The following is a 27275-nucleotide window of genomic DNA, read 5'->3' as shown; positions in this document are numbered from 1 at the left end:
CAGGGAGATCAGATGGAGCATAATTATGAAGACTTACCGCCTTTGTAGAAGGCTTGGGACCAAAGTACAAAATCTACTTTTTTTTTCAAAGTTGCTGATTTTGTGCTTTTGGCAAACATTAAATTCACTTTTAAGTGGGATGTAAAAGTTAAAATCTGTTTGGCTAATAAGTTTGCTTTTGTAGTCCTGGGTCTCTAGTTTGTTCTTCACTTCCTTGCCAGCTCCTTTGAACTGAAGTGGGAAGATCTCTTTCTCAAATACTATAACCTTGTTTTGCAAATCACCAGCAGGTCCACAGTAGAAGTTAAAACTTTGCAGGCTCAGATATCACCAGAGTATTCTTTTTCTATTTGCCAAAATAAAAATGTAAATAACATCTTAATGAGCCCTATGGAGGAAGAGTATGCTGGGCCACTGGCCCACTGCTGGCGGGCTTGGATTTAAGTGTACCTTGAGTCATAATGAAACTAGTTTGGTGGTCTTAGCCTCCCTAGTAGACATTTTCCCACATTAGAAAACCAGCACAGGAGTCCGCGCAATTCCCTGCAAAGGACAACCGTAGTTCTGCCCAAAACCAGAACTGGAGTGTGGATGGGGTACTGGAGGACAAGCCAGAGGAGAAACAACAGGGAGCATTTTAATCCCAAATTAAACTCCTGCCTAGATTTAGGAGGGAAAGGGAAGGGAGAAATAATTGCATGTGTATTTTTATTTCTGTCCACATTCTGTAATCTCAAATACTATCTAAAGGCATCTCCTTCTTTCCATTTCCTTCACTGGACATGTTCTTGACTTTGTGAGAATACATTTTTCAAAAACATTGATTAAAAGCATTGTGTTAATCTCTCTCCACCTCAGCTCTAGGGGTACAGGACTGAATGCTCACATTTCAACTAAATTTCATGTGAACAGTTATACATGAACTGTACACTTTCTTACCTGTCCCTGATTCCAATTCATCTTCTCTAGCTAGCTAGACCTAACCATCCCCTAATCCAGGCACAGCTCCAGGTCCTATAGGTAGCCCTCTATAATGACAAATACACAACTCATCTCTCCTTTTTTGCGCTTGTCTGTATGGAATGGTTAATGCCTAATCATATACATCTGCTAATCGAATTTCCTATTGCTATTCTATTTGACCGATTAAAAATGTAGGTGAACTTTAAAAGGTAAAGGGGGAAAAAAAATCTAGACATAAGATGCTACATTCCTGACCTCACGGTACTTCAAAGGAGGATTCTTTAGTCTGTTTTCTCTTTGGGAAAAGATGTGGGCTCTAAATCCCTTAATAATTCTGCCAGATTTAAATCTGACTTTAATCCCGCATGATAAATTAAGATTCTGTATCTTTTCACCCTTGCTTTTTAGAGTAATTTGTCTAACCCAACACCGAATAAATGGATCAGATTCTCTAAGTGATCCAAAGGCATTTGTAGCATTTGCCCCAAGAGGAGCAAATGGTGCTAACTCCCCCCCCCCCACAAGGGGTCCCCCGACCTGGACAGTGGAAAGGGGCTTCAGGAGTGGTTGTATTTAGAGATCAACTCCCTGAAAGAAGGACATATGATTTCTCTGACTGCATTAGAGCTCCCTGGACTGCCACCACAGGTCTCCTTTTACAGTATTCCAAGCCCCCAAGTGTCCCCTCCAAAAAAAAATTCTACTTAGAGGAAGAAAGCATTGTCTCTGGGAGGCTCTCAGATAGGCAGCCAGAGGGAGAAGGCCTAAGGTTGTCCCCACACACTGCTTCCCTGTAGCAGAATAATGTGCCTTTGCTGGATCTGGGCCGACTTTGCCCTATGGTTACATTTCCACACAAAGAAGCCTTTAAGGGTGCTGTTGCAGGCCTCTACACTGGAGGTTTATGTCTGTCAATCTTAGAAAAAAGGAGGCCGTAATAAAACGGCAGGAGCCAGCAGTGGGGAATTACAACTCCAGATCAGTGGAGGTCTGCCTCACAGCCCTGCTAGATGCTGAGCGGTGGCCTAAGAACGGAGAACAATAAAGCGGAAGGAATTTAAGTCAATTGGCTTCTGGATTGCATTAGCAGGACTCAGAGAAGGGGGCTCTTGCAGAGGAGTGGTGCATGGATTCTTGGCTGCTCCCATTGTGCCAGCCCAGCTGGGTGATCCCCAGAGTTGGAGAAAATGAGGGAAGTTCACCCAAGTCAAACAGGCCAGGGAGGCCTGCTGACACCCAAGTGGAGCCTGTATGTGCAGCAGCCAGTGCATCTTCAAGGGTCATTCAGTTCAGTTATAGTTAGTAAGAACAAATACTAATTAAGGTCTCATCCAGCCACCATTATAGGCAGCAAAACAGGAAACACATCAGAAGGTGGATGTGAACACTGCAAAGAGACAAGAGGAAGAACAAAAGTGGTGGCATCTGGGAGCAAGGCAAAGAGAGGAGTAGGGAAGCCACCCTGTGGATCTGACTGGCTTGGGGGTTAAGGGGAACAGGTTGGTGACAGAGCTGAGAATAGAGAGGGCATCATTGCCACCTGTCCGGCAGCTCTGCAGCCCTCTTTTGGCAGTGTGGCCCTGAGGCCTGCATGGAAGGCTTGTTGGACCCAGCTCAAGAGCTTCCTAAAATATCCTTGGGTCTGATGCAATACCACTTTGTGATGGCACTGCATTGCGATGTGGTGACAGCATAACCTGGTTGTGGGGAAGAAGGGCTTTTTATGTCTTCATATGAGAGGCCAAGTGAGCAGAGCTTTCCCATGGGAGAACAGTTTGGTTGGAAGAGCAGTTAAACTCTCTGATGCAGAAGGAATAGAGTGTCCATTCACCCTCTCCCACGACAGAGCTGGACACCTGGCAATGGCTTAGTCAGGGCATGGAGACTCAGGACAGCCCCAAGAAGCCCCTCAGCAGTCCACAGGACGTTCTAAAAAGCAGGGAGCGCAGAGAAAGGGTGGCTTAAAACCAACCTTCAGCCCGTGAAAACCGCAGAAAGAGCAGAGTAGTTACCCCCAGAGGGTGCCCCCTTGGCTGAGAAGGGTTTGGATTTGAGGAAGGGAAGAGGAGACAGGCCTCACCTGGAGAGAGCCACCAAGGGCTCACAGCTAGGTCCAGTGTTGGCCTAGGTCTCCAAATAAAAAACAATTTGCCCAGATTTAGGCAAGCCCTAGTCTGCATAATGATTTTAATCTTTAGATGTGAATTAAACCTTGCAAAGGAATGCAACTGTTGTCCCTCCACTCAGGCCATTCAGCCTTTCTGAGAGGGTGAGAGGTGGGGCAGAGGGAGAAAGGTTTAAAATGTTTGCCCCTTTACCAAAACAGGGAAAGTGTCAACCACATCTCCCGCCATCCCTGCCCCCAATGTTCAAAGTGTTCAAAACTAAAAGCTGCAGCATCTTTTCAGCAAGTAATCAGCACAAGTTGAAAGGCACATGCTGTTGCATTTCTGATCAGATTGTATGTTAAGCAGGAAAATATACCCCCCCGCCTCCTTTTTGGATAAATGCAGGTCTGTTTAAAGAGCCACCAGGCAGTGCCTCTCACTTTGTCTTGGCAGGGCACAACCATCAGACGAAGTGGGAGGAAGAAACATTAACTTCAACAGCTGTTTCTTGACCCCGGCTGTCAGTCTTCCCAAGAATAAATTTTGGAGAGTCCTATTTGAAACAAAGAGGGAGTTTTGGGGGAGAGAAAAGTTGGTTGGTTCCAGGGCGGCCGCCCAGAGAGGCAAGGAACAAGATGTTTGCAGTTACCACGCAGCCTGCAAGCCTCTGGCGGGTGCAGGGATAGAGCAAAGTAACTTGAAAGCTCCCCTCTCGGCGCCCTGTGCCTGCAGCTTCCCCCCCTAACGCGCGCCCAGATCCAGCGCCGGTGGTAAGAGCCGTAGCTCGACTACAGTAATTCCCCAGCTCGGGCGGCTTGAAACTGCTCGGGCTGAATAGCATTTGCTGTTCCGTCCTGCGGCCGCCTCCCGCCGCCGCTGCCGCGCTCCCTGCAAAGCAGCTCTCATTATCCCGGAAGTTGTGCTGACACAGTCTCGCTGCCACCAGAAGTTTGTCAACATCAAACTTCTCCTGTGTGGGGTATGTTCACCTTCCACGAGTATTTAATCGAGCCAACAAGCAAACAAACAAACCCAAATAAACCTGCCCGTGATGTCATGGTCTTTTTTTTTTCTTTCCTGGAAGGCTGGGGCTGTTAGGAATTGGCTGGTGGGTGCTGCGAGCGCCTGCGGCTCTCTGGGGGAGATGAGGGTCGGCCCCGGGGGTGGGGAGTGGAGAAGGGGCTGCGAAGGGGCGGGCTGGCGGCTGGGAATGGGCGCGGGGTAGGGGCACAATTGGTCTTGCAGCCTTTGGGCTGCCGTCGGGGTGCAGGATGCACCGACCAGGGCAGAGGTGGTTGCTTCGCGTCCCCGACCTACCAACAAAGGCTACCTGGAAGCGCTGGCCAAGGAAAACCGACGGGGGTGCTTTTTATACACCCACTGCGCTTTCTACGCTCCTGCAGGTCATTTCTGCAGATACCTCTTGGGATCTTTGGAAATAAAGGGCATTAGGGTCATAAAATGTATTTTGAGGCTTCAACAGCAACATAAAAGAAATCCTTGAGATTTGAGGGCGGGGATGTACCACGTTTTCTGTCTTTAATAGGTCTGTTCTAAAACCTTGATTAAACCTTTCAGTCTGAACTTAACTGACTCCTTAAGACAGGTCTAGGTCTGGTGTAAGTTGCGGCTACCCAGTGTGGCTGTTTGTGGTTTCCAGTTGCTCCCCTACCAAGGTGTTCATAATGACCCCTCCATCGTCCCAGCGTTGGGGGTGGGGGGTAAGGACTCTGATTAACCCTTTGCATTCCATAGTTTTATCCAACACTGTCAATCCTGCTCAGACTACTTGAGAAGACAAGGCCTGACTTGGAGAGCTGTGATTCTAGGCGTTCCTAAAGTGATGCCACTTGGGGCCACAGGTTTTTGTGGAGGAGCCTGAACCTCAGACACTGATGTCAATTCCATATCTACTTTGGAAGGCCACATACTACATTCAGCTCCTGGAGAGCTCGGAGAGGGTTGCTGTATCCCCCATGTTATGTCTAGTCAGGTTTGGGCTGCTGAGAGGGTTCAGTATCCCTAAAGTGGGCCACCCAAAGCCTGCTCCCTTGAATTAGAAATGTGTCCACGTGTGGGTGCTGCAAAATTCTTCTCTTCTCAGGGTGAATTATTCAAAGTGAATAGAGATCTCTGAAGAGAGTATTACCCATTATCCCACTCTGACATTGTTGGGAGTGGGAAGGCAGGTTTAATCCGTTTAGGGAACCAGGTACTCAATTTACTCTTCTTGTTGACTGGCTGTTATTAACCATGTCTTTAGAAAAATTATGTCTACAGTTATGTATCTTTGGTAACAAGAACCAAGATGTGTTTGCCTATTTTTCAAATGTCCTAAACAGGAAAATTGTACTAGTCCCAAGGGTCCTATTTACTTTAAAACACAAAACAAAAACAAAAAGCCAAAAACAAAATCTAAAGCAAATGCAATTGTGTTTCTCAGGGATTGGGAATTACTTTTGCAAACACAAATCAATCTGATTCAAATACAGCTATAGAGCACACAGCCCTGAAAAACAAAACAAAACAAAACCCACACAAAGAAATGTGTTTTTTTGAAAGTTTAGCTCTTCACTGCAGTAAATTTTCCTGTTGGCTAGGCCTCAAAGAGTTCCCTGAATTATTCAGATTTCTTTGGGTGATATTTTAATTTTTGGAAATTTATTTTCTTATAATCCACAAAGTACTACCCAACATTGTTGTACCTTAGAGTGGACATGAATCAAGAGGGACATGTGGAGGATTCCATTTCCAACTCCACATGCATGAATTATTTGCCCTGGTTGTTAATCTGTCATAGTGTAAAAAACCCTGATTTACAAAGGCTGGAGGACTTTTGCAGAACAAGGTATTGTATAGTTTCTATGGTTGGACTTATTTACAAATAAAACTATTTTGTATTTCTGTCCACAATTTCCTAGTTGCACAAGGATAATTATCAGACTTCTCAGTTTCTAGTCCCCGAATGGGAGCAGTGAGCATGAGGAAACAATTTCTTTTTACAGTGATGTGAGCTCTATGCTCATCTGGATTTAGTTACTTCATAAGGTAAATATCACTTAATGTGCACTGGGATCTTTGGGGATCTAAGGTGCTGGACTGGTGAAAATAGTCTACTGTGAAATGCTGAAGGATGTCAAACAACCAGATTTGCTTGTAGAGCTAATTGGGTCACAAGTATGGTGTTCTTTAAAGTGGAAATTAACTTGAACATTTAAAACATGTATTTTCAGTTTACTTTTGGTTACGTTTAGTCACCATGTTATTTTAGTCACTACAATTTTTAGAATTTTACCCCAGGAATTCAATTAAAGCAGACCCTTCTGGAAAAAATACACACTACAGTGAACAATGTCGGCTAATGAAAATGCAGGTTTTGAATTTCATGCTAATTACATTTTTAAATAATGAAGCTCTTGTAATTATTTAAAGGCAAAATATCTGTATAGATACTGGCCAAAGCTAACCAAACTGTTTTAAAAATTAATGAATATTAATGAAGTTCATGAATAGCACAATACTGCCCCTGCCTGCCTCAGGAAAACAAATGTATTGACTTCATTCTCCAAAAATAACAATCCTTAGTTGTCGATAGTTAAGGTAGTTTTATTGCTAAAAAAATTGTACATTATTCAATTTTTGCAATTCATAAGACTTGACCTTGTTTATTAGAGTTTGATCTCTTCCCCAAAACTAAGCATATTTTGTCTTTTTATATCTCTGAATGCTTTTTCTTTTATTAACTTGCATCTCAAGACATTTTGTTATCATTTTTCTAAGTTCCCCTTCCCTGTCATTTTAGTAGCTCACATGAATGACTCAGGATTTTTGGGCCTTCATTTATATTTGGTGTATAGATAATGGCATCATTAGTCAGTGCTTCCATTCATCTAAATTTGTCTAAGCATACTGGAAGTTGTTCATGAAATTTTCCAGTGAAAGTGACAAATGGATATCAATGAAAATGGCCCCACCCATTTCAACTTTGTTTTGTTAGAATGTATAAATGTTTGTGTATATTTTTTCCATAAAGATAGGCTATTTTTTGATCCGTACATCTGCCTGCTAAGGCAAGTTTCCCAGGCAGATCACTGGTTGGCATTAGCTAAATTTTCAAAATTTAGCACCAAATGAATGACAAAAGAAAACAAATAGTATATAAAATTAAATAATAGCAGAATCCATTCCCTTAACATAAATATTTTTTGATGCTCTAAATGTCTAAGATTCTAGTTTTACTTCAAATGAATTTGAAATGAGGAAGGTAAAAATCATTTCAAGTAAGCCAGCAAATTTGGGTCAAAATGAAAGCAGTTCTGAGAGAGAGAGAGAGAGAGAGAGAGAGAGAGAGAGAGAGAGAGAGAGACAGAGAGAGAGAGAGGGAGAGAGGGAGAGAGAGATGTTCCTGCCTCCCACAGAGCTGGTTGGAATTGTCTTCCTCTACATATGTATACCTTTTTCCCTATATACATGTGTATGCATGTGTGTGTATGTATTTAAATATACATGTACACATACACACACACACACTATACAATACTCTGGTGTCCTACCTCTGTTTTCCTTCTTTGTTTTTAATAAGCAGTCCAATCTCTAGTGTTATTTGGTAAGTGAACACGCTATTAGAACTTGATGCCAGTTTTAATATGAGATGACTCTGACTGCACTTGAAATCTATTGCTGCTTTATAACCTGTAACATGTTTTTACGTGTTTAGAAATGCTGCTACTGCTGTAAAAAAATCTGTGTTGATATTATAATGAGTTTAATTGTTAAGCCAAAAAGTGTAGTATGCTAAGATTAGACAGTAAAGATTCTAAAATCCTAAATGGGTTAGTAAACTCCTGATGGCAATTGTAGTTTTATGGATAAAAAAATATTTTTCACATTTTAATACTGCACAGAAGTGTTTTTCTTCCCCTGAAGTTGCTATGAAATTTCTTTGTCCATAAGGAATATTAAAGAAAAGTTCATCAGTTGAAGTTATTTTATTTGGAAATGCTTTAGAGTGAAGCTAGTCTTTATACCCAGGACTACAGATTGCAATTTCACCTACTGTTATCCATGGCAGGATGTTTAATTTTACTCCTGTGACCCAAAGAATTTTTAGTGACTTTTTAAAAGTGGATACGGAAAGTAGCTCCAACTCATTGTGAATGTGGGAATTTGATAAGTAATGTTCTAAATGACCATGTACTCTATGACTTGTTATATAGTGAGTAGGTGTGAAAAAGAAGCTATCAGCTAAACTGGGGATTTAAAATTTAGATTATCTTTTGATTGTGGCTGTAGCCAGTCATCATGACAATGACATTAGAATTTGGTATGTTTTTTGGTCCACCGGTGTTTGCTTTTCTAATTGCTGTCTATGAAGGTACAAATAAGATTTTTTCTAACTCCCTTTTCTGCAAACTAAACTTGCTTTCTAAAAACCATACTGGGCATCTCTCTCTGTTTACATATGGAAACAAAGAACCCAGAATTTTAAAAAAAATCTGGCTCTCTTACTTGTGATTTTATAAACAAAACACTATTTTTTTTATATATAGGTTTATCTCAAAGGGCTAACTGGCTTTTTTAGGGGGAAAGAAGTAGCCTTGGTTTTGTTAATGAACAATGCTAAGCCAGCTCAGAACTGCTAGTGGGAATCAGATATGGAAAGGTTAAAGCTATTCTGATTTAAATTTTCAGATATGCAACATATCTAGTGGTTAAGTAGTATGTTTACTTTCCTACAATTTTCTGAACCCATTTGACTTGGGAGATTTAAATACAGTGCACATCTCTGTGTTCAGGAACCTGGTGTGGGAATTCTGATGTAGCAGGAACCTCCGGCCATGATTCGTTTGCATTAGTCCTTTTCTCCAAGTAAGAAGTTCTTTCTCCTCCCACACATTTGACTCTTCTTTCCCTCTAGACCATCCTCCTGGAGTGTGTCCCCATTGAGCCTGTCTGGGACTCGAAAAAGGAAGTTGTTGAATGGCTGTATAACATCCTAGGGGCACCGTTTGACAGGTTCAGCCTCACATACTAGATCTTTAAGGATAAAATTAGCCAGCTTCTTCACCTCTCTTTTAAATGGCTATATTTAACCAAAGGACTTTAAGGATGGAGAAGTTCTAGACAACACCTGTAAGCTGAGGCTGCATTCAGGTTCTGGTTCTGGAAGAATCCACAGAACAGAGCCCAAAGGCCCTTTAAAATGTTTCGTAACCACTGGACTGCCTTTAAAAGTCCCAGCACCCTCCCTTCTTATTTAGCCAGTGCTTGCAGCCACACTGGGCCCATTCCCTCAACAAGGGCATGAAGAAGCTTTTGGATAGGCTTGGAAAAATGCTAAGGATGGATGTTTCTCATTCCACTTTTCCAAGACGAATGGAGGACAGTCAGCAGAAGGAACAGATACCCAGTGAAGACACTTGACAGCTCCTGGGCAGTGGGCCAAGCACTGGGCCAGCTCCAGAGGCCATGCCCATGCCCAGGGCACTCAGTGGTTTAAAGTTGGCACAAAAAGAACACTCCTGCCGGGAGGAAACTGAGTTGAACAGATTGGGAAAGAGCAAAAACGGCCTGCCCAGGAGGCTGTCTCCCCTGACTACAGTTTCCAGTTGTCATCGGCAACCCAGGACAAAGAGATTCTGGATTTTCTCCTGCCTGGGGGCTGGTGGCGGTGGGACTGAATCCAGGGAGTGTGCAGTGCACGAGGACCAACACAGGCAGGCGGGGAGGAGAGGTCTGGCGTAGCCCCATCTGGGGAGAAATGCTTCATCAGTTTAGGATTCCCAGGCCAGCATCTCTGGGCTCTGCAGTGCCCTCTGTGAGTGAGTTCTGATGCTTTATCATTTCTATTAAATATTAAAAATTCCTTGCCCCAGAATTTATTTAAGAAGTTTCTTTGAGAAGGTAAGGCAAAGAGCATTTTCTTGGCCTCTTAATTCATTTCTCTTACTTAGTACTTACCCTCCTTATAAGAAAAAAAAAATTGAAGACTGTGATCAGTACCCTCCTGCTGCTACGGCATACTCATATTTTGATATGTTAAAGCATTGCAGCTATTTCTTAAGGGCCAAAAGTTGGTCACTCAGTTCCACTTCCTTACTCTTAGAAGGCAGAATAGTTCTCAGTTTTATTAAAGAATTCTGGACCCATGGGAATCCAGGCATTGTGTTGGAGCCAAGAGAACAAAAAGGAGAAAGACAATTTGGATTAGCAGAAAATCCAAATGGGCTTCAGGTTAACAGTACGGGATTTCAGCTGAAACAGAAAGAAAAAACGCAAACAGAAAACAATTTTTTCTTCTCTCTTCAGGTAAGACATGCCAGTAAAACTCAGTATGTCACCTCAGACTTCCTGCTCCAGATACCAGGTGGGGAGGAGAGGAGTGTGTTCAGTAATCTAAAGTTTCAACAAACTTCATAAGTAACTTTTATATGTTCTGGGTTTTCTTTTTGGTTGCTAGACTCCCCCTATTCTCAATCTCCCCCCACCACATACCCCATTACAGTCACTGTCCATCAGCATAGTAAGATGCTATAGAATCACTACTTATTTTCTCTGTGTAGTACAGCCTTCCCCGTGCCTCCACCACTTTATGTGTGTTAATCGTAATGCCTCTTTTTCCCCCTTCTCCCTCCCTTCCCACCCATCCTCCCCAGTCCCTTTCCCTTTGGTAACTGTTAGTCTATTCTTGGATTTTGTGAGTCTGCTGCTGCTTTGTTCGTTCAGTTTTTGCTTTGTTGTTATACTCCACAGATAAATGATATCATCTGATACTTGTCTTTCTCCACCTGGCTTATTTCACTGAACATAATACCCTCTAGCTCCATCCATGTTGTTGCAAATGGTAAGAATTTGTTTTCTTCTTATGGCTGAATAATATTCCATTGTGTGTATATGTACCACCTCTTCTTTATCCACTCATCTACTGATGGACACTTAGGTTGCTTCCATTTCTTGGCTATTGTAAATAGTGCTTCGATAAACATAGGGGTGCATATGTCTTTTTCAAAATGGGCTGCTGCATTCCTAGCGTAAATTCCTAAGAGTGGAATTCCTGGGTCAAATGGTATTTCTATTTTGAGTTTTTTGAGGAACCTCCATACTGCTTTCCACAATGGTTGAACTAATTTACATTCCCACCAATGGTGTAGGAGGGTTCCCCTTTCTCCACATCCTCGCCAACATTTGTTGTTTGTCTTTTGGATGTTGGCCATCCTAACTGGTGTCAGGTGATATCTCATTGTGGTTTTAATTTGCATTTCTCTGATGATTAATGATGTGGAGCATCTTTTCATGTGCCTGTTGGCCATCTGAATTTCTTCTTTGGAGAAGTGTCTGTTCAGATCCTCTGCCCATTTTTTAATTGGATTATTTGCCTTTTGTTTGTTGAGGTGCGTGAACTCTTTATATATTTTGGATGTCAACCCTTTATCAGAATGTCATTTATGAATATATTCTCCCATACTGTAAGATGCTTTTTTGTTCTATTGATGGTGTCCTTTGTTGTACAGAAGCTTTTCAGCTTGATATAGTCCCACTTGTTCATGTTTGCTTTTGTTTCACTTGCCTGGGGAGATATGTTCAGGAAGAAGTTGCTCATGTTTATGTCCAAGAGATTTTTGCCTATGTTTTTTCTAAGAATTTTATGGTTTCATGACTTACATTCAGGTCTTTGATCCATTTCAGATTTACTTTTGTGTATGGGGTTAGACAGTGATCCAGTTTCATTCTCTTACATGTAGCTGTCCAGTTTTTGCCAACACCAGCTGTTGTAGAGGCGGTCATTTCCCTGTTGTATATCCATGGCTCCTTTATCGTATACTAATTGACTATATATTTGGGTTAATATCTGGACCTCTCTTCTGTTCCACTGGTCTGTGGGTCTGTTCTTGTGCCAGTACCAAATTGTGTTGATTACTATGGCTTTGTAGTAGAGCTTGAAGTTGGGAAGCAAGATCCCCCCTGCTTTATTCTTCCTTCTCAGAATTGCTTTGGCTATTTGGGGTCTTTTGTGGTTCCATATGAATTTTAGAACTATTTGCTCCAGTTTGTTGAAGAATGCTGTTGGTATTTTGATAGGGATTGCATTGAATCTGTAGATTGCTTTAGGCAGGATGGCCATTTGACAATATTAATTCTTCCTAGCCAAGAGCATGGGATGAATTTCCATTTATTAGTGTCCTCTTTAATTTCTCTTAAGAGTGTCTTGTAGTTTTTAGGGTATAGGTCTTTCACTTCCTTGGTTAGGTTTATTCCTAGATATTTTATTCTTTTTGATGTAATTGTGAATGGAATTGTTTTCCTGATTTCTCTTGCTGTTAGCTCATAGTTAGTGTATAGGGAAGCAACAGATTTCTGTGTATTAATTTTGTATCCTGCAACTTTTCTGAATTCAGATATTAGTTCTAGTAGTTTTAGAGTGGACTCTTTAGGGTTTTCTATGTACAATACCATGTCATCTGAAAATAGTGACAGTTTGACTTCTTTTATACCAATCTGGATGCCTCGTATTTCTTTGTTTTGTCTGATTGCTGAGGCTAGGACCTCCAATACTATGTTGAATAAAAGTAGGGAGAGTGGGCATCCCTGTCTTGTTCCCGATCTTGGGTGAAAAGCTGTCAGCTTCTCATTGTTAAGTTTGATGTTGGCTGTGGGTTTGTCATATATGGCCTTTATTATGTTTAGGTACTTGCCCTCTATACCCATTTTGTTGAGAGTTTTTATCATGAATGGATGTTGAATTTTGTCTAATGCTCTTTCAGCATCTATGGAGATGATCAAATGGTTTTTGTCCCCATTTTCAAATGTTGTACCATCCTTGCATCCCTGAGATGAATCCCACTGGATCATGGTGTATTGTCCTCTTGATGTATTTTTGAATTCAGTGTGCTAATATTTTGTTGAGTATTTTTGCATCTATATTCATCAGAGATATTGGTCTGTAATTTTCTTTTTTGGTGGGGTCTTTGCCTGGTTTTGGTATTAGAGTGATGCTGGCTTCATAGAATGAGTTTGGAAGTATTCCCTCCTCTTCTATTTTTTGGAACACTTTAAGGAGAATGGGTATTACATCTTCTCTAAATGTCTGATTAAATTCAGTGGTGAGTTCATCTGGCCCAGCGGTTTTCTTCTTGGGTAGTTTTTTGATTACCGCTTCAATTTCTTTGCTGGTAATTGGTCTGTTTAGATTTTCTGTTTCTTCCTAGGTCAGTCTTGGAAAGTTGTATTTTTCTAGAAAGTTGTCCATTTCTTCTAGGTTATCCAGCTGGTTAGCATATAGATTTTCATAGTATTCTCTAATAATTCTTTGTATTTCTGTGGTGTCCGTCGTGATTTTTCCTTTCTCATTTCTGATTCTGTTTGTGTGTTGATTCTCTTTTTCTCTTCATAAGTCTGCTAGGGGTTTATCTATTTTATTTATTTTCTCAAATACCAGCTCTTGGTTTCATTGATTTTTTTGCTATTGTTATATGTGCTGAATTTTGAGACCTATAAACATACAGCTTTAGGATGTCATCCTTCTATTATCCCAAATCATGAAGTAAATAAAGACTTCACCTGAGGTCATTTCTCTGTTGGTTCTGGAAGCATTGTAATCATTTTATGAGACATTTTCTTTCCTAATTGCCTTTGTCTAGGACAGTGCATTGGTTAATACTTGAAAGCAGGGGTTACTAAGAAGTTTTAATCTGGCCATTAATAATAATAACAGTGAAAAATTATTCTACTCACTTTTCTAAGTGCTTAGATACAGTATGCCCATTTTTCTGCTGGGGAACCTTGGCCATGGAGAGGTCAGGCAAATTTCCCAAGGTCAAGATGAATGGCAAAGCCAAGTTTCAAACACAAGCTTGTGGCATTATAGTCCATGCTACTAATCACTCCACTCTGCATGAACTACTTAATCTCTATAAAATTTAGTTTTTTCTGGCTATCATAAGTGACAAAATCTACCTCAGGAAGGTGTGAGGGTTGGACAGAAGAACTGATCAGACAGTTTACCAAAGAAGACATACAGATGGCCAACAGATATACCAAAAGATGCTCCACACCACTAATCACTGGGGAAATGCAAATCAAAGCCACATTGAGGTATCACCTCATGACAGTCAGAATGGCTAGTATAAGAAAAGGAGGAAATATGAAATACTGGCAAGGATGTGGGGAAAATGGACCCTCATTCACTATTGGTGGAAATGTAAACTGTTGCAACCACTATGGAAAATGGTATGGAGATTCCTCAAAAAATTAAAAAAAGAAATACCATAAAGTCCAGTAATTTCACTTCTGGGTATTTATAAAGGAAACAAAATTAATAATTTGAAAATAATGAACCCCTATGTTTACTGCAGCATTATTTACAAAAGCCAAGATAAAAAAGCAACCTAAATGTCCACAGATTGATAAATGGATAAAGAAGGTGTGGTGCATATACAGAATGGAATATTACTCAGCTATCAAGAAGGGTGAAACCTTGCTTTTTGTGATGACATGGATGGTTGTAGAGGGTCTTCTGTAAAGTGAAATAAGTTGGACAGAAAAAGACAAATGCCATATAATTTCATTTGTATGTGGAATCTAAAACACAGAACAAATGAGCAAATGAACAAACAACAGCAACAAAGCCCCCAAAACCAAATAAAAACTACAGAGAACAATCTGCTGGTTGCCAGAGGAAGAAAAATGGGGTGATTGGCAAAATAGGTGAAGGGGATCAAGAGGTATAAATTTTCAGTTATAAAATAAATAAGCCATGGTGATGTAAACCGTAGCATAAGGAATATTCAATAATATTATAATAACTTTTTAATGGATGGTAACTATACTTACTGTGTTGAGCATTTCATAATGTGTACATGCTTAGATCTGAAATTAGATCTAAGCACATACATACATATGTTTGTGCTTATGTATACAGAAACTTAGATCTATGCACTGTCACTGATCTGAAATTAATATAATATTATGTCAACTATACCTAATAAAAAAATTTTAAAAGAAGAAGGTGTGAGGGTTAGATATTAACAGAAGTAAAACTTTTGACACATAGAGTAACTCAATAAATGGTTGCTCTTATTCTTAACAAGTAATGGAGTAAACCAAATAGTGAATAATCCACAAAGAGATAATCAATAATGACTGAAGTTTCTGAATTAGTTTCATAGTTACATTTTATTGGGTCTGTAGACCAATTTCATACTTATTTTGTATAAAAAAATCATTTCCTGGTCTCTATCCAGTGCTCTGATTTGGGACCATGATAAGTGGTAGGTGAGCAAGCTAGAAATCTATTGCTGGCTTATCTAATGCCAATCTAGATGAAATCTAAAAGTCATCTTTAGACATCCAGGACAACTAGCTGAATTTTTCTTGACTAGTGTATATAGCATCATAGGAAAATTTCTCAAAACAGCTATAATGACAAATGGCATCTCTAGAGCTTTGAAATACATTTTAAGATATTAATTTGGTTACATCATTGCTTTAAGGCCATAAAAACCTGCCTTTATCTTGCCTGGTTCATCTCCCTAGACAGACTTTCCAGCATTTTCCAACATGCCTTCCTACATGTTCTTCGTGCTAGAACACAACTTCTTCCCTGTCTTCCTGGAATTCATTTTTCTCTTCCAATTCATTCTTCAAGGCCACATCTCTAATGTTACCTTCTGTGAAGTCCCTCCATCCCACTTCCCCAGGGAGAATTACTCTCCTCTGTGCTCCCACAAAACAAGTTACACCTCAGTTATAGCTCCACCACAAGATACTGTATTGAAATGATTTGTCTTGTTCGCACTACCAGGCCAAAGATCATGATTTATGCATCTTTGTGTATTTCAGAAAGTTGATGGCACATTTTAAGTGCTATATAAATGTTTATATAAATGTTTATTAAATGAATGAAAAGTTTTAAGTGGTACAGGATTTTTTTTTAAATTAAAGGGAATTTTGCTGTACAAAGTCATCTGACTGGTTTACAGTGGGCTCACCTGTGAGTTGGTCATTCACTGTGATGGAAGAAATGAACTAAAAAGAAATGAGGCTGTCTTCATGCACGTTCATGCTGTTTGCTCTCATCTGCAGTGGTGGAAGCCATTCTTAAGAACCTGACCTTGAACAGGTTAAAGAGAATAGACAGACACCAGCAGGAACAATGGCTGCAATTGCGTTGCCAGGGGTTGAGACCTAGGGGAGATGGCCTTGGTTTAGTGTCCTAGCTGAGTTTGTAGTGAAGGATGGCCTTGGAACATTTTAAGACCAATAGTGTCTGTTTGATTTTCAGTTGTCCCCTATTCTGAACTACACCACGTTTCCCCTTCCCTTACTCCCAAACTGTCTATAAAAATTCCTCCCTTCTTGGGCTAGTGGTGAATGGGGAATTAAGGAAGTAGTGAAGTAAGGCCTTTTCGTCATTTCTCTTTGGTCTAGATTAGCACCTTGTCAAGAAAAATGGTGTCTTATTCTTCTATGTGGTGACCACTGCAGAGTAAGTGGAGATTCTGGGCTTGCGTGCTGGGGCCACCACCTTCCTTTCTGGCATTATCCAGCACAGCACACTTTCTGTATCTCTTTGTTCCAAACACACAGGTCTTAGTCTTGATGTGCCCCCTTACAGAGAGTGCATATGCTGTTTCCTTTGTCTAGGGAATTCTTTCACTCCCTTTTTGTTAAATTAATTCTTTCTCTTGCTCAACTCAACTATCATTTACACAGGGAAACGTTCCCCAACCTCCCCAACTAGGTCAGTCTCCTCCTGATAGCCTTTCCTTAGTAGCACGTGTCATAGTTACGATTTTACATTTATTTGTAAGATGGTTTCATTGATGCTTTCCCTATGGTCAGAAGCTCTGGAAGAGCTGTTTGTACCATTATATCCCTAGTTCCTAAAATAGCACCAGAGGCAATGTGGGTTTCAATAAATAGTTGTTCAATGAAGTCAAGCAGAGAAGCAGGTTTCAATGTAGACTGAACCAGAAGCAGATATGAGAAAAAACTGTTTTCCCCCAGAGGCCTTAGAAGCAGGCAACCCTTGAAATGGAGGGTTGGTTACATGGAGGGCATGCAATGTGGGTTCCACATCCGTTTGTTGACTCCCACCTGCGTGCCAGATGCTGTGCTAAGTCTTAAGGGTATATGATGAATGAATGAGACAATGAGTGCTGCCCCCTCGCAGTTTCCTTAAAGCCTCTCTGAACTATGTATAAATGATGATGATGATGATGATGTTGATAACAAGTGTAAAAGTGGTAGTGAATGTGTATATTAGATCAAGCATCTACTGTATGCCAGATATAGTATAAGGTAGGTGCCTTATATTCATCGATTCACTTGATTTTCACACAATTTATAAGGAAGGCATTTTATTTTCTCAAAAGCTGAAGAAATAAGAGCCTCACAAAAGTTAAATTTCTTGCTCAAGATTACTCATCAAATCTGGGACTCAGCCAGAGACTGATCTAAATGTATTTTTGGATATTAGAGATAGGATATTCTGGATATGAGAGATAGGAATGAAAGTCAGGTAGAATCAATCTGAAATCCCCCTAAAATCTCAAATTCCAATATCCTTCCCTCTGACCCCAACCTCCTAATCCATCAAGTCTATCACTCCTGACCCCAGTCAATTGCACAGAGACCCTCAGAGCCTCAACTCTTCCCCTCCCTACCCACTGGCCCTCTTGCAGCCCCACTTCAGCCCTAAGGTCACAAAGGCTTGCTTCCCTTATAGCCCTGGACTTAAACTGTATCCAGCTGTGAAATCTCAGTGCCGTGATCAACCCTCTCTACTTTTAAAATTTGGTCCTTACATCATTCTCATGGAATGGTTCTGAAGACTAAATAAGTCAGTATGTGTACTCTCTAAGAATACCTCACACACACATAGTACTGTTTTTATTTATCCCTCAGAAGCTAAGCACTACAGGACAAAATTTTGTCTGTACTGGCTTAGTCAACCTTATGTGGACCCTTAATATTTCTGCCTGGGAATCTTGTTACTTGGAGAAGTTAAGGTCACTTATATGTTTTAAGGACCATTCCAAATCTTTATTCTTCACATGTCTTCTCCATGTTTCCCTCCTTCTGTAACACGCTCCATCTTTATTTTTCCATTTTCTCCCAAACTGCTAGTTTACACCATTTGTTCTACTTCCACACCTTTCATCACCTTCTCTGTTTACTGCCTTCACATTCTCCTACCTCTGGGTCACCAGTGATTTCATATTGGCAAATCCAGTGATATTTCTAGACCTCTGATGATATCGTTAGACTGTGGCTATCTGAACCTCTTTTACATTTGACAATGTCTGTCACTTTACTTCTCAAAGCTAAGTCCCAAATCAGACACTTCTCTAAATCCCCCTAAAGCCTTCCTAGCCACCCCTTCTCTCTCCCTTGTAGGTTCCTCTTCTGTCCACTGCTTTTCTCCTGCTACATCCTCACCCTGGGTGATCTAACTACAAAGTGGTTTTCATTTTTACTAAGTGCTGGTGACATTCAATCTCTGTATATCCAATGCAGTGTTCTACCTGGGACTTCAAATATTTGTTGCGTATTTACATCTTGGTGTTCCAAGAGCATCTCAAATTCAACTTAACAGAAACAGAATTTTCTGTATTATCCCCAAATCTGTTTTCCCTGCTGTATTTTCTGTCTCAGTTTATAGCACCACAGTTTCCCAAAAGTGCAAGCCCAGAGTCATGAGTAGCATTTTTGTCTTCTGACCTCCACCTTCCAACACCTTTTTGATCTTCCATAGTATTTATTGAGTTGATTCCCTCCTTGTAGCAGCCAGTGATGGGCACCTGTGCAACAAACATTCCCCTTGCTTTCTTCCTTGCTAAGAGAATGCCTGTTTTGCTCAGGTATCCACATGATTCTGTGAAGATATGTGCTCGAGGGAAAGCTAGCATCAGCCTCTGTACCAGCTTCAAAGGATGAGCCTTGATTTGTCTATTCTAAGTCAATCATGATCATTCTTGTCAAAGAATAACTCAGAAATATTTAGTTAGTTATCTGCACAGAAATACTTGACTCATATATGAGGGAAACAGTCATTAGATTGTTGTCAATGAACAAAGGCAAAACAACAGGAATTATAGAGTGGGGGGAGAAAAAACCCACAGACATTCTGTGAACATTAAATCTTGCTTCATATTTTGGATAAGCTGATTAGCCAGCAGCTGCTTTTACTCATTCTACTGCCACATTTTGCAAAATTCCATTTACCCTGTCCACCTTACACTAGCTCAGCAGGTATCATGTTCTCAGGGAAATCTCCCTAGTAAACTACAAACCCCTGCTACACACCAGGGGTATTAGAAACTCTTCCTTTGTTTAGGAGGCATGTGTGCACATGCGCACACACTCATGCACACTAGCTGCTGGATTACTCTTTCTCTAGTTAGAGTGGGGAAAACTACAGTTTAGGGGATAAAGTATGTGCTATATGCTAAATGTAGACTTACTTGGGTATGGTAGGATTCTGCAAAAAGAAAAGAGAGGGTCACATTCACTGCCTCTAATTAGTTGTGACTAAGGAAACTTAGTTCTGCAGTTCTACAGTTTGGATTTCCTCACATATATCATATCTGAAACGTGTGGTTCCTAAAGTTAAACTCCTAAGTGATTGGAGAGAAACTCCCTTAGGAAACATACATAGCTAGATCTGTTATTTATTTAGCATTTTATTCAAGTGCTATAAAGTGCTTGGTAATAGTCTTGTTAATATATGCTTGCCCAGGCCAAGTAATAACTTACTGGACAAGGTATAAAGGTTCCCCATTTCATTCATTTCCTACTGTATACTTTTTATGGAGGAAAACAACTCACAGAGCTTTCAACTTTCCCTCCAACTTGTTATTTTGAAAAATTTCAAATACAATGAAACCTCATCATACCTTCCACCTAGAATCACCAGTTATTAATATTTTGCCATACATGCTCTCTCTCCCTTTTTCCCCCTCTATCTCTCCCCAATATGAGCACTCACCACCCCTTTTCTATGGCTAAACGTCTGGAAATATTGCAGACATCATCAATTCACTCCTTCATCCTTTAGCATGTATCTCCTAAGAATAAAGACATTCTCCTTCACAGCCACAATGTTATTGCCTACTCAAAGAATTAACATTGATAAAATCATCTAATATATATAATCCATATTCAAATTTCCCTAATTGTCCTGCATCTAATTTTTAGTTTTTTTCCCCACTTGGATCTTACCAAGAATCACACATCATTGCATTTAGTGGCTATGCCTCTTCAGTCCTCTTTTATCTAAAACAGGCCCTCCACTTTTTTTGTTGTTGTTGTTATCGTTAATCTACAATTACATGCAGAACATTATGTTTACTAGGCTCCCCCCTTCACCAAGTCCCCCCACAATCCCCATTACAGTCACTGTCCATCAGTGTAGTAAGATGTTGTAGAATCACTACTTGTCTTCTCTGTATTGTACAGCCCTCCCTATGCCCCCCCAACATTATACATGCTAATCGTAATACCCCCTTTCTTTTTCCCCACCCTTATCCCTCCCTTCCCACCCATCCTCCCCAGTCCCTTTCCCTTTGGTAACTGTTAGTCCATTCTTGGGTTCTGTGATTCTGCTGCTGTTTTGTTACTTCAGTTTTTCTTTGTTCTTATACTCCACATATGAGTGAAATCATTTGGTACTTGTCTTTCTCCGCCTGGCTTATTTCACTGAGCATAATACCCTCTAGCTCCATCCATGTTGTTGCAAATGGTAGGATTTATTTTCTTCATGGCTGAATAATATTTCCTTGTGTATATGTACCACCTCTTCTTTATCCATTCATCTACTGTTAGTCCCTCCACTTTTAAAAAAATTTCATGACAGTTCTCTTTCTGAAGAATCCAGACCCATCATTTTGTAAAATATCCCACAGTATATATCAGATTCAAGTTAAACATTTTTGGCAAGAGCACTGCATGAGATGTGTTCTCTGCAATGCACGGAAAGTTTGTTCCATTATTGGTGAGGTTAAAATTGATTAATCTCCCTCTTTCTCTCTTTTTTTCTTTGGTGAACTTCTCAAGTGAATCCTTTATTATGGGAACACCATAGAGATTAGACCAGTATCTCCATTTACTAAGTATTTAGCGAACTAAAATGGAGAATAAGGTAATTATTATTAAAAATACTTTTAAAATAAAATGGTCAAGTTTCAATTATCTGGATATTTGCACTAAACCATTTTAGCATCTTAGGAAACAGGATTATCTGCACAGTTGTCTCAAGTCTGCAATTTTCTTTGTTCACACAAATCTGGCCAATTAATGGCATCTATTATCTCCAATTTACAGATCAGCACAAAATTTAAATGGCTTAAAAGCAGCACACTATAATGGAAAAAAGAGATTATTCCTGAATCCAGAGTTGCCAAATTTGTCTCATCACCTTAAGCAAATTGCATACTCTTCCTGGGTCTCAGTTTTCTATTCTGTGTAATGGAGAAATAGGACTTTGGGATCTTTATAATTCTACCATTTTAAAGCTTCATTCAAATCTGCAGTTAACTGTTGAAAGGAATGCAAACTCAATAGTCCAAGCAGGTTTGTTGCTGAACCTGAGAGGGACCCCTCTGTCCTGGCCAGCAGAACAAAAGAAAAAGTCTCTAACTGGCCAAGAGGCTTTTTATGGCCAGGGGTTTTAGGTGTGCTCTTTGAGGGGAGGGGTCAGGGGAAAGGTGGGCTTGTGGCTTGCTGACATGTCCTCTGGAGAATGCTTGTAGCCTAGGTAAGATGAAACCTAGGTCTCTCTGAGATGGTGGGTGGGCTTATTCAAAAGGCAATATTCAGGTCCGGATTCTATCAACTGTCATAAACTGAATCATTTTGTCTCATAAATGTTTATGCCTTGTACAAGAACAATTTAATTTGATAATTTTTTTTCCTGGTAGAAATAACAGAATTTTAGAAATAAGTAGGAGCTATGGAAATTATCTCCTCTACCTCCCACATGATGTGGGAATCCCAACCTGTTGGTGGCCATCTGGTCTGTGCTTGAATGCTTTAGGTGATGTGGCAGTAATCATGTGAAGCAGTGTGTTCCTGTGCAGATGCTCTGAAGTCTTGCTGCAGCCATTTCAGATCCTTCCTTATGGTCCATGACATTCCCAGACTCACTAACTTAGTCAGCTTGGGCTACTATGACAAAATGCCATAGATGGGGTGACTGATAATGGCAGAAATTTATTTTTCACAGTTCTGGAGGCTGGGAAGTTCAAGATCAGATACCAGCATGGTGGCAGCCTGATGAGAGCCCTCTTCCTGATTCATAGTCAGAGACTTTGTTGTATCCTCACAAGGGGGAAAGCAAGGAATCCCCCTCCAGTCTCTTTTACAAGGGCATTAATTTTACTCAACATACAGGCTCCACCTTCATGACCTAATCACCTCCCAAAGACCCCACCTCTTAATAATACCACCACATGGGGCATTAAGATTTCAACATATGAATGCAGGGGGAGGGGGTTACAAATATTCAAACTGTAAACACCCACCTTCTCTTGACTTCAGTCAACCCTTCCTTCACTCTCCTTCAACAGTGCACCTGCACAGCTATACTGGCAACTTGTAACTCAGTTCTTCTCGCCCTCTGACATCTGGACTTTTGTTCTTCTCCCTTGACCATCATTATCACCCTTCTCATTGCTCTGGAATAGCACTAGGATATAAAATTCCTTGATACTTTCCTTCCTCTCTATCTAATCCACCAATTCCTTAGGTCTGTGTTGATCTTCTGCACAGCCTGGCCAATCACTTCAGCATTGCCCTTACAGCTTCCTAGACACCCACAGCATTTCTAATTATACCAGGTGTACTTGAACATTTATTTATATGCCAAATACTGCACAACATAGTTGCATAATATAGAACAGCTGTGCAGGGAGACAGAAAATCAACTTGTGAAAAAGGCTGTAAGGTGAGAGTACACATTTTAGAATAAAAATATGTGTTTAACTAATCTGTAACCTAGCTAAGTAAATATCACTGACCAAATCATACAGTATTCATATAGAATAACAATGGAAACTTTTCCAGGTGGAAATGAGACACCAGCCAATTTGCTAACATAATACTGACAATATTACATATTTAATCTTGAAGCCTTAAAATACTGAGGGCTGCAGACAAGTGAGGTAACAAATATTCCCACTCATGTGTAGTGATGTGCTAGGGTTTAAGTTGGAGGTGGAATATAATGATTGTAGATCAAGAAATGTGACCCTGAGGGTTTGGATGGTTTTTTCCAAGAGTAAGTAAGCACATCATATTTCAAAATAACATGCTTCTAATGCTAATGTAAATCATAGGTGCCTTTCTTCATATTTTCTCCCAGTAGATTTCTTTGCAAGGTCTTAACGTGAATAGCTATATTTAGAAGCCAGAATAAAATATTGGCATTAGAAGGACTCTTAGAAATCATTCATTCTATAAGTAAGGGAATTGAGGCCCAAAGGAGCAAAATTACTTTTCCAAACGAGTATAGCCCTGGTGATTGGGCCAGATCTAGAACCTGGTTTCAAGGTCAAGTTAATTGCCTCATGATCTTCAAACTATCTGTCTGGGAGCTTTAGGGGTCTCTGGGGATATGTTAGGAGCTTAGGGGAGAGAGTTAATTGTTTCTCACCATTCAACGAGAACCACACTACTTTCGAGTGTTTTATATGTTGTGGTTCTACTGAAAAACTTCAACTAGAGAAAAGGACAAAAAGGATCCCTGTGTTAAAATGTATGTATTTTAAAAAATTAGTAACTGTGTCTTATTCATTATGATTGAATTATTTTCCCTGTAGCAGCTACTTAACAGTAGTATGAAGTTCTAAATTATGTGCATTACATACATTTTTATTGAAATTGGTCAAATAAATGCATCATAAATGTTTCTACAGATAGAGGTAGAGATGCAGATAAAACTGAATTAAATCCTTTCTTTTGCTCTCTTCACAATCAGCAGCCTTCTCCTTGACTTTGCCAGCATGTGACCTAGCTATTTCCAAATGAAGAGAAATAAAATACGGTAGTGGCCATGAGATGAAATAAAAAACAAGCAAGTTTAGGTATCTGTAAACTCACCCAGTTCTCACCTAGTGGGAGCCTCATGTACTGTGTGTAAATGGCTGGACGCCTATCAGATTCATTCTATTTAGAAGAAACATTTAATTCACAACTCTCTTCCTCCTCAAGAATTTCTTTCCTAGAATACAAATGTTGATTGTTATCAGATTCAGAACAACACACATTTTCTTAAGTTTTCCTGCATATTGTTATAGTAAGAGTCCCCTTTCTAATATTACTGTGACTGTAGCTGTTTATGGGGTGATAGGATGGCTTATATTTTAGTCCTTTTGGGGCTTCCTAGTTAACTGATTATTTTCTAAGTTAATTCAGACTATTTAGTGCCTGAAATTTTTCATTGATCACTTCATCCTCCCTTAATCCTAAAAAAGGCTTGATTACCAAAATAAATTTGAATAGACTGTTAAAAAAATAAAGTCCAAGCATGAATATTTCTTGAAGTGATTGTTTTCCCCATTGGGACAAACTCAGTGTGCACAGTGATCATTCACAAACATTTTGGATTCCAGTTATGAATTTCTTTCCTTGATTAGAGCAATTAAGTTCCATGAAGATGGCAGCACATTTCAAAAATACCAAGAGCATGGATTTCCCTTAAAAATTGGATAACTTTCACAGAAAATCAAGATTATCTGAGCTATAATTTCACTCTTTTGACACCTTAATGGGTGTATAGTTTTCCTTAACCCAGCTGTTTTCCTTCACTACCTGCCGTGATGTGGTTGCAATACTAAAAACCAAAAGCACGCACGAAACTCTGACAGTAATGTTTCTAAACTAATCCACTAAGGAGAACAGTGATTAGAAAAGAGACAGTACCCAATAGAAGATGGATAATCTGCTTCTAGAAACTATCATTACTACTGAAAAAAACTAATTGCTTTCCTTTCATTTTGGGTATTTTCACCAGTTGAAGAAGGACAAACTGTGAAGAAACTTCCTCTTGCTGCTCCTCATCAAGTTTCTTTCCTGAAGCTGCAGAGTTTTGGGTCCCAAAGCAATTTTTGAGTCAATAAACTAATATGCTTAAGAGAGAAAAGATGAAGGTGTTTCTGGGTCTATGAATGATTACATCAGTAACACTGCTGATTTAATTAATATTATAGCATGCGTACTATGTGGCAGGCAGTATGCTAGACAAAAACAACTAATACAGAGAGTCTCTGCCCTGGATGGGCTGACATATTAATTCTAATATGACTTAAGTAATAATAGACAATAAGGAAATTGCCATGAAAGGCCTAGGAAAAGGAATGTCCAAACACAGTTGATCCCTGACTTGTGATGGTCTGGCGTAGGATTTTTCAATTTTACGATGGTGGGAAAGAGATACACATTCAGTAAAAACCATATTTTGAATTTAGCATTTAGATCTTTTCCTGGGCTAGCGATGTGGTGCGATACTCCCTGATCATGCTGGGCAGTGGCAGTGAGCCACAGCTCCCTGTGGGCCCTGCCATCACAACCTATGCATTTACAAGCACTCTGCACCCCATACTATCACTAATTTTTACACTTTCAGTAGAGTATTCAATTATATGGGAATATTCATCCCTTTATTATAAAGTAGGTTTGTGTTAGATGATTTTGCCCAACCATAGGCTAATGTAAGAGTTCCAAACATGTTTAAGGTAAGCTAGGCCAACCTACAATGTTTGGTAGTTAGGTGTATTAAAAGCATTTTTGACTTCAGTATTTTTAACTCATGACTGGTTTATCAGGAAGTAACCCCATTGTAAGTGGAGGAAGATATGTATCACAATGGTGCCCTTTCAGGGCTTTGCAAATTTGTTTTAAGCCAGTTCTACCAAAACTTACATTAGGCTAGCAATTTACTGGGGGTATTGCAGATATATTACCTGTTATTAAATTCTGTAAAGTTCAATATAATATGCAATAATATACCCTGAGATCAGGGAATATTTGGACTGATGGCTGAAGACATAAGACTCAGAGTTGTCCAAGTGATTGTTCTCCATGGCGTTGTATTTGGGAAGAACATAGACTTTGATCTAAATCCAAAGTCTTCTAATTATTAATTGAATTAGCAGGAGCAAATCACTCAAGTTTCCTCAGCCTTGGTGTCCTTATGTGTAAGCAGAGCTAAAAATATCTGCCTCAGGAGGTTGTTGTGAGAATCAGTTGGACTAATATATGTGAAAGCACTCTGGAAAATTTGAAATCCAATAAAAAATTACTTTTTTGTAGCAAATATACAACAATGTCCATTCGTCAACATGGAAACGATACTGTGGTCATTATATCAACCTTTCAGGTGAAGAATGGGCATCAAGTTTGTCAGACCCCCAAACTGAAAATGATGTAAATCCTGTGAGTGCGCATGATTAGTATCACCATATGGCTAGTTAACATTTTTAAGTAATAACTATTTGATTTCAAGGAAAGAAAGAATCTATTTCTTTTCTTGAGGAGGTTACCAATTATTTAAACTTTATATAAAGCTATATTAATAAACCAAAAGGGCAAACTGAATTGAGATTCAGCTCCATAATCACATGATAAAGTAATAAAAACTTATGAAAGGGAACCAATTGCATCGGTTGGGATGTTTTTGGTTGCAAATCAGAAGACCCAACAAGCATTGCCTTAAGTCAAAAGGATATTTATTGTTTATTTCACAAGAGTCTGGTTGTGGGCAATCCCAGGGCTTGTTCATGGCTTAATAATGTTAGGGCTGTGGCATCTTTGAGATTATCTCCATTCTCTGTCATGCTTTTGCCTCACAGGCAGTACTGAGATATATGTTTCAGCTCCGAGCATCAGGCCTTTACATCAATATTTCAGACAGGAAGCATAAGAGCACTCCGAGAGAGTCTCCTTAAATACTTACCCTTTTGTTTGAAAGCAAAATATTACCCAGAATGCCCGTGGAGATTCCCTCATATATGATTGGCCAGACAGGGTCACATGACAACCACTAACTACAAGGGAAACAGAAAACAAACACCTGGCAAAAGAGGTCATAGTTGTACAGTAAGAGTCTTAGACCTATCATGATTTATTTCTCTGGTCTAGGCGACTGTGTCAGACAGATCAGGGTTTTAATAACTAGGAGAACGGTGGAGAAAGACTGTTGGAAAACTC

The 27275-nt window shown here is 39.8% G+C and overlaps 1 long non-coding RNA gene across 1 annotated transcript in view; it reads left to right on the top strand.

The window, feature by feature from the left end:
- Positions 1-25183, top strand: part of LOC108384382 (uncharacterized) — a 102717-nt gene extending 77534 nt beyond the window's left edge. The window contains exon 6 of the long non-coding RNA XR_001850010.3: positions 25081-25183. This is a non-coding gene — a long non-coding RNA (uncharacterized lncRNA). The remainder of the gene's footprint in view (positions 1-25080) is intronic.
- Positions 25184-27275: the final 2092 nt, after the last annotated feature.

This window comes from Manis javanica, chromosome 1, assembly GCF_040802235.1.
Source record: "Manis javanica isolate MJ-LG chromosome 1, MJ_LKY, whole genome shotgun sequence".
NCBI lineage: Eukaryota > Metazoa > Chordata > Mammalia > Pholidota > Manidae > Manis > Manis javanica.
The sequence above is the reverse complement of the archived record's forward strand: the minus strand, read 5'-3'. Positions and strand labels throughout refer to the sequence as shown.